This window comes from Phasianus colchicus, chromosome 2, assembly GCF_987193195.1.
Source record: "Phasianus colchicus chromosome 2, bPhaCol1.hap1.1, whole genome shotgun sequence".
Classification (NCBI taxonomy): domain Eukaryota; kingdom Metazoa; phylum Chordata; class Aves; order Galliformes; family Phasianidae; genus Phasianus; species Phasianus colchicus.
Window position 1 is genome coordinate 107,301,754 of NC_143437.1, and position 10,628 is coordinate 107,312,381.

The window sequence follows — 10,628 nt, forward strand, 5'->3', positions numbered from 1 at the left end:
CCTTCCCACCCAACCGTTCTGTGATTCTATGACTCTATGATTCCATAACTTTATGATTCTACAAGTCAAATCCCACTCTGAGCACCAACACTGCTCATCTCCTGAGAGCAGAAGTGGCATTAGGAGGCACACATCTGGAAGCAGAATACCACGTTACATCCTGATACACCTGCCTTCACACTTCCTGCTCAAACCAACCCAAGGAGAGGAGAAATCTTCCACATAGCAATCATTGCCACTAAATACACACCCTTGTGAAAACTGGCTTGTGAGTAAGCATGGCAATGTCCTATCTGAAGACAAACAAGTTGAAAGGTCCAGGTTGCTTGGGTTTGTTTTGCTTTTCAAGGAGGGAAAGGAGTTTCATTTTCAACCTATGTCCTTATGTCAAATCTGGGGGTCAGAAAGAGAACCTGTGGCCTGATTCAATCTGAAACCACTTGGAGGGACAAGGAAAACGTGCAGCCAAGGAAATTCAAAGTGAAGTGTGCTTTGTATCATTATTATTTTTTTTTTTCCCATTTCCTTTGAAGAAAAGCACGGCACGGTGGGCACGGTCAGATGGCAGAGCTACAGCAGCAGTTTGGGCACTGGGGGATGTTCCCACCACCCCAATGGTAATATCACCCTCTCCTTGCCATGCTGCTGATGGGAAAGGATCCTGGATCCTGAGCCCCTGGCACAGCAATAGGAAGGGGTGAGTATCCTAAAGAGCAGAATTGGGATGGAGAGAGCAGGGGAGAGGTGAGCTGTATTGATTGGTGTGTGAAAGGCCTCTCGGGAGCCCCGTTGCTGAGAGACAGACCTGAGAGACGCAGGGCTGGAATTAATAACTGCTCCATTGGGGCCCTGTTTGCTCTCCTTGCCCAGAGCTGGAGGACTTTGGTCGCAGCTTATCGCCCAGCCGAAAGCCCCAGGAATGCAGTCATAGGCAAATGTGCATGTTCACACGACATCTATTAATCAAACGGCTCTCCCACCCTTTAACCCTTTGCGGGACAGAGAGGAGGGGGAGGTGAGCACAGCAATGCTTTGTCTAAAATCAGGACATCAAAAGTCTCTACAAGTAGCTGGAGATGGGGAAAGTCTCCTGTGGGAAGCTATCATCTCCCTGCTCTGCATCCAGAGCTTTTCAGAAATGGCATCTCTCAAGCTCTTCAACTGAGTTTGGCACCTGCTTTTGAAGGCACCCCTTCCCAGTGGGAGCTAAGCATCTAACTGCCACAGAAACCCTTGAAAACACCTATTATTGGCCCTTGAAAGTTGTCATAGTTTACTTCCTCTTCACCCTATTCAAACATCATGCACAGTTTGCATGCATTCAGCAGTGGTTGTTGATGAGTTTCACCAGGCAGCCCATGGTGTCAGCTCCTTTGTGCTCACTGCTCTGGGACCATGTCCAGTCTGAACTAATTGGACACACTCCTTCTCCCCATCTTTCACATGGCAACACAAAATGTCATGCATGAATGGCTCCACTACATGTTGTAGCCTAACCTTTTTTCTCCTTGCTAAGACCAGCCAGCTTCTCATACAGCTGCTGAGAGTTTTAGCCTCATCACTGCATGTTCCTGTCCCAAAGCATGAGCTTGAGGAAGGTTCTCAGGCTTTTGATTTGTTAGCATTTATTTAGCCAGCAAAATAAACCAGAAAATCTCTTTAGACCACCTGTTGCAAAGGAAGTGATGGTGGCTCTTTCTGAGGACAGTGTAGCCCATCAGAGTTATGCTTCTGTTTTGTATCGTCCCCAGAAGACCCCAGTAACAGAAACCACAGGACATCACATGCCAAATTAAATCTTGCAGGCTGACCAGCGTACACATCCCTTCAGTGGTTACCCTGAGGTATCACCTCATCTCTGCCACCACCCTGAAATCCAGAAGGAGGTTGCTCTGAGGCTGTATCAACAGGTCCATCAAACGTGGACACCGAAGGGACACCTCAGAAAGGCACCAGGGATGCTCTGTATGTCAACCAGGCATTAGGGGATTGCTTTTAACCTACACAGGAGTGAGGCTGTCTCACAGGAGGAACAGATGGGATGAGAAACTGACCCAATCCAGAGATGGACTCTGAGAAGTTTATAGCACAGTGACCTGGAGCAGAGGCTGATGCTGCTCCTCCCTGTCCTCTGCCCTGTGTTCCTGGATAAACAGTGGGCAGTGATAAGGTGCCCATTTGGAAAAGGGGTGGGGATTCAGTGGCACAAAGTGTTGTCAGCTGCCCATCACCCAACGTTTTCCATCCAGGTTAGCACCTCCTCTCCAAATGTCACCAATAGCCCTGGGTTCATGTTGGGTGATAGGGTGAGGCTGTGGCTTTTGCCACAAGACCAGGTCAGGCAGGATGACAAGGTAGGTGACTTTTAGCCTTCACACACCAGGAAGAGAAAGGACAGATTTTTGTGTGTGTTATACCTTGAGAAGTCTTTATCCCTGGATCCTGTCCAGTTTGCTTTGTATCAGAGAAGAAAGAACCGAAGAAGGCACTCAGAATGAAAAAAGAAGGCAGCAATCTTACAGGTGAAATTTGGGGTATTTCCACCTGCATTTTGTCCCCAACCTAATTCACAAAAAAATCTCTGATGTGACTGCCATGGTCTCAGAAGCCAAAGGTGCCAAGATATCAGCATCCTTCTTAGCCAAGGTCAGGCTGGATGGGCTGTGAGCACTGATGGAGATGTGGGTGTCCCTGTTCAGTGCATGGAGTGTGACAGATGGCCTTCCAACTCAAATGACTCTACAATTCTCTGATTCTGTTATTAGGACAGCTTTCACCTGTTAAGGACAATGAAGGAGACAAAGGATGCTGTTCTGAACAAGCATTTCAGTTGTGCAAAAACTTGTGTATTTTTTTCTAGCTGTCAAAAAACATAGCATGTTTCCTGGAGTTGACTCCATTGTCGCTCCCCAGGCTGTGTTGAGCCTTGAAAAATTCCTCCTAAGATCCAGCAGAGTTTAAAACACTGGGTTCTTTTTGGATGAAACCAACCCCAAAGATGCACTAGAGCTGATAGCGGCTCTGGTTTTCTATGGGACCAGAGCAGAGCTAGGCCAGAATATCCCCTAATGAAATGTGAGCAGTGGGGAGTGTGGACACCATGTGCTCAAGACAAGCTGTCTGTTTACTGTGACCATCTCTACGGATGACGTAGAAATGAATCATTTCTTCTTGTTCTTCTGCAACCTTTCATAGAGGACTTGCCGCATGTCTGGAGAGCATTCAAGGAAAAGGGACTGAATGTGGTCTGAGCATGAAAGGCAAGAACTAGTTAGGACTCTCTTTCAGGATCCTGGTCTTTATTCCTCACGAATCAATCTTGCAAAGAGAGAGAGAGATGCCAACAGGAGAAGAAAAGCGCTATTAATGCAGCAGCCCAACCAATATCCAGCAAGGCAGGTATTAAGAAGGGAGGGGGGAAAAAAAAAAAAAACAAACCAACACCCAAGCAATCTGACACTTCCACCTGTAAATAATTACTCATCCAAACCCCAGCGATAAGCCCATGACACTCTGTGCCGATTAGGACCCCGATGGAGAAGAAAGCCCTCCTTGGTTTCCCTCTTCTTGTCAAAGGCAGCATTGTTCCCAAAGAGTTAACGCCAAAGCAGGTCTGCAATTACCTGGGAATAATGGGGTGTGATTGGGGCACTAAAGAGCTGGAATTGATTTTCCGGCTTTCAGCCCTAGAAGCTCAGGCTGGGCCCCTCCCTGACTTCCTGGTAACTCATGACCAGCAGGGTCAATAGAGCAGAAATCCTTCTAAAGGGCCAATCTGTATTTGAATTATTTAAACAATGTAATACAGCCAAGTTAAATGGGGCTTATCAAATGCTACACCTCTTAAAGCACAATTGGAGGCAGAAGGATATTAACTGCTGAACTCCACGCTGGCCGGGAAGGGAGGGAAGAGAGAAGGTGTGAAAAAAAAGGGAGAGAAAATAAAGGGGGGACCCGAGGCTGCTTTGTACCAAGGGGAGGAGATGGGGTCTGCTGTGTCCTTGGGTCTGGAGAGCCTCCATGCCTACCCAGCCTGAGGTTGGCTTTGCCAATCCCAACCCAGGCAGCACGCAGGGAACTAAATTCCAAATTCCAGCCTTGGGGCCGCGTGCTCAGTCTGAGTCATGACCCCAGGATGGGAGCACCTTGGGGTTACGGCACTTGATGGCTCAGATCCTTTTTTATCCATAAAACCAATGAGCATTATTCATCCCAGAGCAAATCTGGGAGCCATGAATTTTTCTGTGAAAACAGCCTCTAAACTTGTTACAAATATGAAAGCCAATGACAGCACTCCTGGCTGCTTTTTTCTGTCAGAAAACTCAGTTTTTGGCATTTGGGGTAGCTGGGCTACGCAGGTGACCACCAGAAAGCTCAGAGCTTCCCAGCAAGAGGTAAATAGTTCACAGGTAATTCACACCCTGACATATCCACACCACTTCTTTGACCCGGAGAGAAAACAGCCATGTTTGCAGAAAGAAAGCGAGCAAAGTGCAAACAGACCCCCTCCAGTGATGGATTTGGGGGGGTCGATGCCTGTCCCAGCGGCGGCACTGGGTCGGGGACGTGCTGCCGGCCAGGAAAACTCAGAGGGAAATGTTTCCTGTGGCACAAAGCTCTTCCATGCACACTGGAACGTTTCAGGAGACGTTGCTGATTTCATTGGGGTTGTCAATTCTTTTTTTTTTTTTTTCTTTCTTTCTTTAAGAAAAAATAACAAGGGGAAGGAGAGGAAAGTTTTCCTGACTGTGTTCCATCCTTTTTATCAGAAGTTAGGAATATAAGAAGGTGCCTCGCGGCTCAAATCCAGCCCGGTGCTATCTCACTATTTGACATTATTTGTCATTTGGGGAAGAATTTCAAAATGTTTAGATTTCGTTTCGGTTCAACACGAAGCCCAAACTCAACCCTTCCTCCCTTCCTCCCCCTCCCCGTGAAGCAGCGTTGCCATCCTTCCCCAACTGTGCTTTCAAGACTGGTGTTGCCACAAACCCAAAGCAATTTGGGGCCAACATCCATAACCTCCAGGCACCAAAGCCAAGCACAGGGTTTGTTCACTCGGCTGCAACAGACCCGTTCCCAGTGTGCCTCCACGCACAGGAGCCTTTTCCCCACTGTCTCCAGACTTTGCATCTCCTCCACGTTGACCTCCAGATGTCTCCATGAAGGTCTCCAAGGCCACTGATGTTTTCACACCGTATTTTCCCACCCAGGGGCACCAGGTGACGACGGAAGGGAATGGGATGATCAAAATATCGAGAGAGCTTAACCCAAGCAAGCAGAGGATTTAATAAACTCCTGGCCTAGCCCGCTGCCTGCAAGGTCACCGCTTATCTGGGTCTGCAGAGGGCTTGCAAGGCGCTGGCAGCCCTCCAACTATGTTTGGGAGTTTTTACTCTAACCTAAGGCTGCCGGACTCCCACATTTGACATTTTCCAAGTGCTGCAAATGGCTAGGCAGCAACTGGGAGCAATGATCCTGACAGACAGCAGGGAGAAGGGGTGCAGCTAGTTGAGGTTTTTTCCAAGAGCCCCAGCAAGTGTGAGCGCTCCACAGCTTGAGCTGCTCCATAGGGGATGCTGCAAACATAGTGCTCACCCCTTGAAGGCCTTTTAATTGCAGCCCAAATGGGGAATAATCAAGTTTTGCAATAGGGAAATGTTTGGGGTAGTGTTATCAGGGCTCTGTCTCTGCTTGGTTGTCTCCTTCTCCATGTGCAATCATTCTGCAGCACCACGGTGTAGGACCTTGCAGTGGATCCTGTGCATTTGTTTTCTGCAAATGCTCTGCTGCTGTTCCCATTTTGCCAAGAAATGGGACAAAAAGGAGATGTATCAGTGATGGAGATTCAGCAGAAGAGGTTGTGGTCATGAATCCAAGGTTCTCAGTTTAAGAACAAATCACTCTTTGTGCCTTAACCACAGTAGTAACTCAGGGTTAAGTGCATGGAGTCACTGTAATTAAAGAGCTGCATTCATTAAGAGATGCGTTGCTAGATGCACAGTAATTTCAGTGAGCTCAGGCGCTCAATTTCCCAGCTGGGAATATTCCTGTTGTTCAGTGGAAAGTGCAGAGAAGAAATCTACACTGAAGAGAGATGAAAAATATAAACTCCCTTGTTGTTTTCTTTCCCTTCTTTCCATCCTTTTATCTGGCTGCAAAACAGGCTGTGCAGGACAGGGAGTAAAAGAAAACAGAAGAGGAAGGAAAAGTGAAAACAAAAGTGCTGTGTTTTGCTCCTTCTTTCTCAAGGAAAGCAGTCCAGGCAACTTCTTCCAAAACATAGTTTTTCACTTGAGAGATGCCCCATTGAAAAATATATGTTTTTTGAGAGGGAGAATGATGGAAGGAGAAGAGTGGCAGAGGAGAAGTGGGAAGTGCTCGAGCACAAATGGGATTGGAAGTGCAAAGGGGGTTATTTGTCAGATAGGGAGGATTATTTTACATCTCGACCACCTATACAACCACATGCAACTGCCTAAATGAAATGTTGGTTTAATCATCCTGGTCAAAGTCCTTTGGCTGCAGCCATGGCTTGTTGTACTGTGGATTAACAGGGGAAAAATAATTAAGGGATTCTATATATACAGTTTTTCTGGCTTTGGCAAGAAACTCCAGGGTCAGAGAAAAGCTCTGATTTCAAACAACTGTATTTTGAGTGATCCTGTTTATTTCAAGTGTCTGCTGAGGCTTTGACTCTGAGCTATTAATACAAAATAAATAATTTTCACATGAGCTTTTTTTTTTTTTTTTTTTTTTGCCTCCATTGCCAGGAAATTAAAGTAAGCTGGCTGCAGAAGAGACCCACGTGAATGGCATGGGGACAAGAGCAGCCCGTGGGCTGATGGCACACAGTTCCAGCATGACGATGGGGGATGCTGCTGTAAGAAATGCAGGGCAATGGGAGGTTCCCAGGCTGTGCTAACACAGGGGTTTTATGGCATCTAAATCCATTGCTGTTGGAGAGGGTGTGTGACCTGCCATAAAGGCAGCTTAGCCCCTGTGAGCAGTAGCTTCAAGCTGCCCATTGTTGGGCAGATGTGAGGCTGAACGACGTGGCTGTGCTGCCACAAGACCCCGAGGTGGGTTCAGAAAGATGCAGAGGGTATGGTTTTTGGAAGCAGCACCCCATGCTAGGGATCCCAAGTGGGAATGCATCATTCCTCCTTGCAAACACTTGGGCAGTAGGGTGGGACCCGGTGCTGGGATGCATTTGGGAGCCGTAGCATTGGGATCCCTGGGGCAGGGGAGTGAGAGGTCAAGAGATAAAGGCTTCGGCTCCCTGCGTTCCCAGCAGATGCCAGGGACAAGCTGTATTTGCACACCTGCAGACGTGCCCCTTCATAGCCATATGCTCACAGCCCATTTACCATCTCCATGAGCCACTTTCTGGCCTCCTTTCTGCAGATGGATGCCTCAAGCTGTCTGCGTGTGGGTACCAGATTTTGGACCTTGTAATGAGCTGAAAGATGGGAGAGTGATGGGAAACAAGTCTGCAAAACTTGCTGGCCTCCTTCTCTGGTGTATTTGTCTCCAGGAATGACTGTAAAGAGTCTCTTCTTGCTTGTTGCATGCCCTGTGATATCAGGACATCACATGGGTTCAGATACTGCAGCTTTGACAAGGCAAGGAGAAAGCATCTATCAATAAGTATGACTGCCTCTCAGAATCACTGCCCTTACCCTCAGAGACTGGTAGTTGCTTGGAGAAATGGAGATCTCTGCTCTCTGTCCCTCTGTGGTGAACACCAGGAGGATCAGGAAAGCCTTTCTCACCCGGTGCCTCTGGTGGACAGGAATCAAGGAGGGATGCAGCTGGATCCTAGGGCTCTTTGCATGCTCGCCTTCACACAGGCTCAGCAAAGGGTCTTTGAAGCTGCTGGACATGGGGGTGGGAAGTTCCTCAGGAGCAGATGATAGAATGATGTCTGCAGGGATGTGGGAGAAGTTTGCTGCAAGCTGCAGCTGGCAAACTTTACCTGACACCTGCATTTGGGTCCTGCAGCTTTGGTGCTAGTTTGTAAGGCTCTCTGTATTGATCGATCCAAGCAGGTAGCTTAAATTAGCCAGAAATTAAAAGACAACTAGCTCGTTAAGCTGTGAGGTTGCCAGGACAGAAGGTGAACGTTGCAGTGTGAAACCACTGGGTAGGGATGCATGAAGCAGACAAGGTTTTGGGTACGCTGACATTTGAAGGGGAAAAATTGTTGAAGATGAGGATTTAAACACAATGATATCAATTCTTGTTCTGGATACCCTCCGTGTGGTGTTTTCTAGAGGAGGATGGATTGTAGCACAGAAAATCACTACAAGTTCACCTTGCTCTCATCTTTTTTCACAGCCTCTATTTTCAGTTTGGAGGAAGGAAGTATAAATGCAACCCATCACCATTATAAATGACACATTTCAGTTTTCCATGCTTAGGAAATCCAGGGTTCAGCGTGCCCCTAGTGCAAAGCACCGGCTTGATTTTATTGCTGCCCTTGGGAGTCAGCGGGGTGGCTGGACTGCTGCTCTGTCCATAAGGTCTTGACCTCAACCAGGGCACCTGTACACCCCATAACCTGGTTGAGTACCAATCAGATGGGATGTGTCCTGCGCATCCTTCCTAGCACATCTTGGGATCGACAGTGTCCCAAAGGAAACAACCCAAATGTGGGACCAAGACAGGAGCAGAGGGGCCACCTGGCCATCCCCAGCTCTGTGCTGCAGGCATCTATTAACAATCAGCTTTTGGGCTCCGCTAAGTGCACTCAGCCTGACTTGGTTTTATGGGCATCACCCATCTCCCAGTAAATGTGATAAGAGGCTCTGATTAGTCGCGGCGCTCCGACCAGCTCAGTGCTGGGCTCCAGCATGGCTGTCTGAAGGCTTCTTGCCACATCTGCTTTCCATGCCACACTTCCAGGCCCAGGAGGGTCTAATGAAGATTGCCCCTGGAGCTCATTGTTTACTTTCAGGCAAGCATCAGAATTAAGACCAGTTTAGCTGCCCCTTCTTTTCCTTTCCTTTTTTTTTTTTTCTTTTTTCCACCAAGCTCAGTCTAAACATGCATCTCAAGAAAGAGACTTTTTTTATTGCCACGACAACGTGTGATAAGGAAAGATCATCTGTCTGCAAGAAAATTACTTGAGTGGGGTTTGGAAAGTGGTCCCAAGGGTCTGATTCCAGCACAGACACAGCCTCTGGGGAACATTAAAGAATTATAACCCTCGTGATAAGGCACTTTCTTTTATAGTTTTTTTTTTATTTCATAGCAATAGTCACAGCTTAAAGATAAGAAGAACATACATTTTGTTTAACTAGGCTCTTGTTCCTTGGTTTGGGGCTCACTGCGAACTGGCATCCATCAAACTCTTTTGTGATTTACATGAATACCTGATTCTTCTGATAAGGGAAAGTGTAAGTCAACACAGTGCTGTTGTAATTGGGTGTTACCTGTTTAGATACCGAGCTGCTATCTCAGCATCAGCTCACAGGCCTTGCTTGTCTTTACCTTTCCTTGCTAGGTGCAGAGAGAATGTCTCTTGGCTTTGCCTTGGCCCCAGGTGTTGCAACAAGCTGCCTGAAAGCATCTTTTTCATGCAATAGCAGTGGCCACAAGATGCTGCGGATGCTAAGAGTCGATGTGCTTTCAAACTGTGCTGGGAAAAGAATAGAAAATAATCCTCAGTTACATCCCAGCCCCTTGGCCACTGACTGCTGGGGTCCTCACGGTCTCACAAAGAGGTGCAGCCACTTCCTTCTATTGCTGATCGTAGAATCGTAGAACCATAAAGGCTGGAAAAGAACACAAAGATCACTGAGTCCAACCCCAGCCCACCCCCACCATGCCCAATGACCACGTCCCTCAGTGCCATATCCCCACAGTTCTTGAATACCTCCAGAGACGGTGACCCCACCACTTCCCTGGGCTTTGTTCATCTCAGGGAGCAGCACTTCATGCTTTCAGTACAACAGTATTACTGTGCACGCGTGGTAGCAGCAATCTCTGATCCTCAGCATACCAGGACCTCTTTGCTGTATATGGCAGAGATATTAAGGCACCTCAAAGCCTGGTCAGTTTGCGACATAAAAGCTAACCCCAAAAGGAGCCCAGTGGAGGAGTAGATGAAAGCTATAAGGTAGGACATCTCAGAACATAAACCATAGCTCTTGCCTTGGCTCATACCATTACCCACATGCTGATTTCCCAGGAGAAAACAGCTTTCTTCTAACAAAATAAAAGCACCTGATCCTCCATAAACAAGCATGGTTGGAAACAAAGAAAGAAAGAAGGGAAGACTGGGAACAGCCTGAATCTCCCACCTCCAGGTTCTGAGGGCCATAGAATTGCAGAAATGAGATGCAAATCATCAACCAAAATGCTCACTTGGGGTAAGAAATTCCCTAGAGGCTGCCTAGTGTTTGCTGTCTCTCTGTATCTTTCAGAGACACCTTTAGGAGAGTTTGGGAACGTGGAGAAGCAGTGCAGAAGTAGACCATTAGCAGCAAGATGATCTCTTCTGTTTCCATCCTGAGTTTGGCATCAGTCCATAGCTGTTCATTTCATCCTACAACACGCTCTCGTATGGCAAAGGTGTGCCCAGCAGCACGCTATTCATCCAGGCACTGGGGTTCAGGATGCAA

At 47.5% G+C, this 10,628-nt stretch overlaps 1 long non-coding RNA gene across 1 annotated transcript; it reads left to right on the forward strand.

The window, feature by feature from the left end:
- The first annotated feature begins 70 nt into the window (after positions 1-70).
- Positions 71-7,886, forward strand: LOC149919262 (uncharacterized). Its single transcript, XR_016464857.1, has 4 exons — positions 71-268; positions 534-697; positions 6,774-6,883; positions 7,408-7,886. It is a non-coding gene; the product is annotated as an uncharacterized LOC149919262 (long non-coding RNA).
- The last annotated feature ends 2,742 nt before the right edge of the window (positions 7,887-10,628 follow it).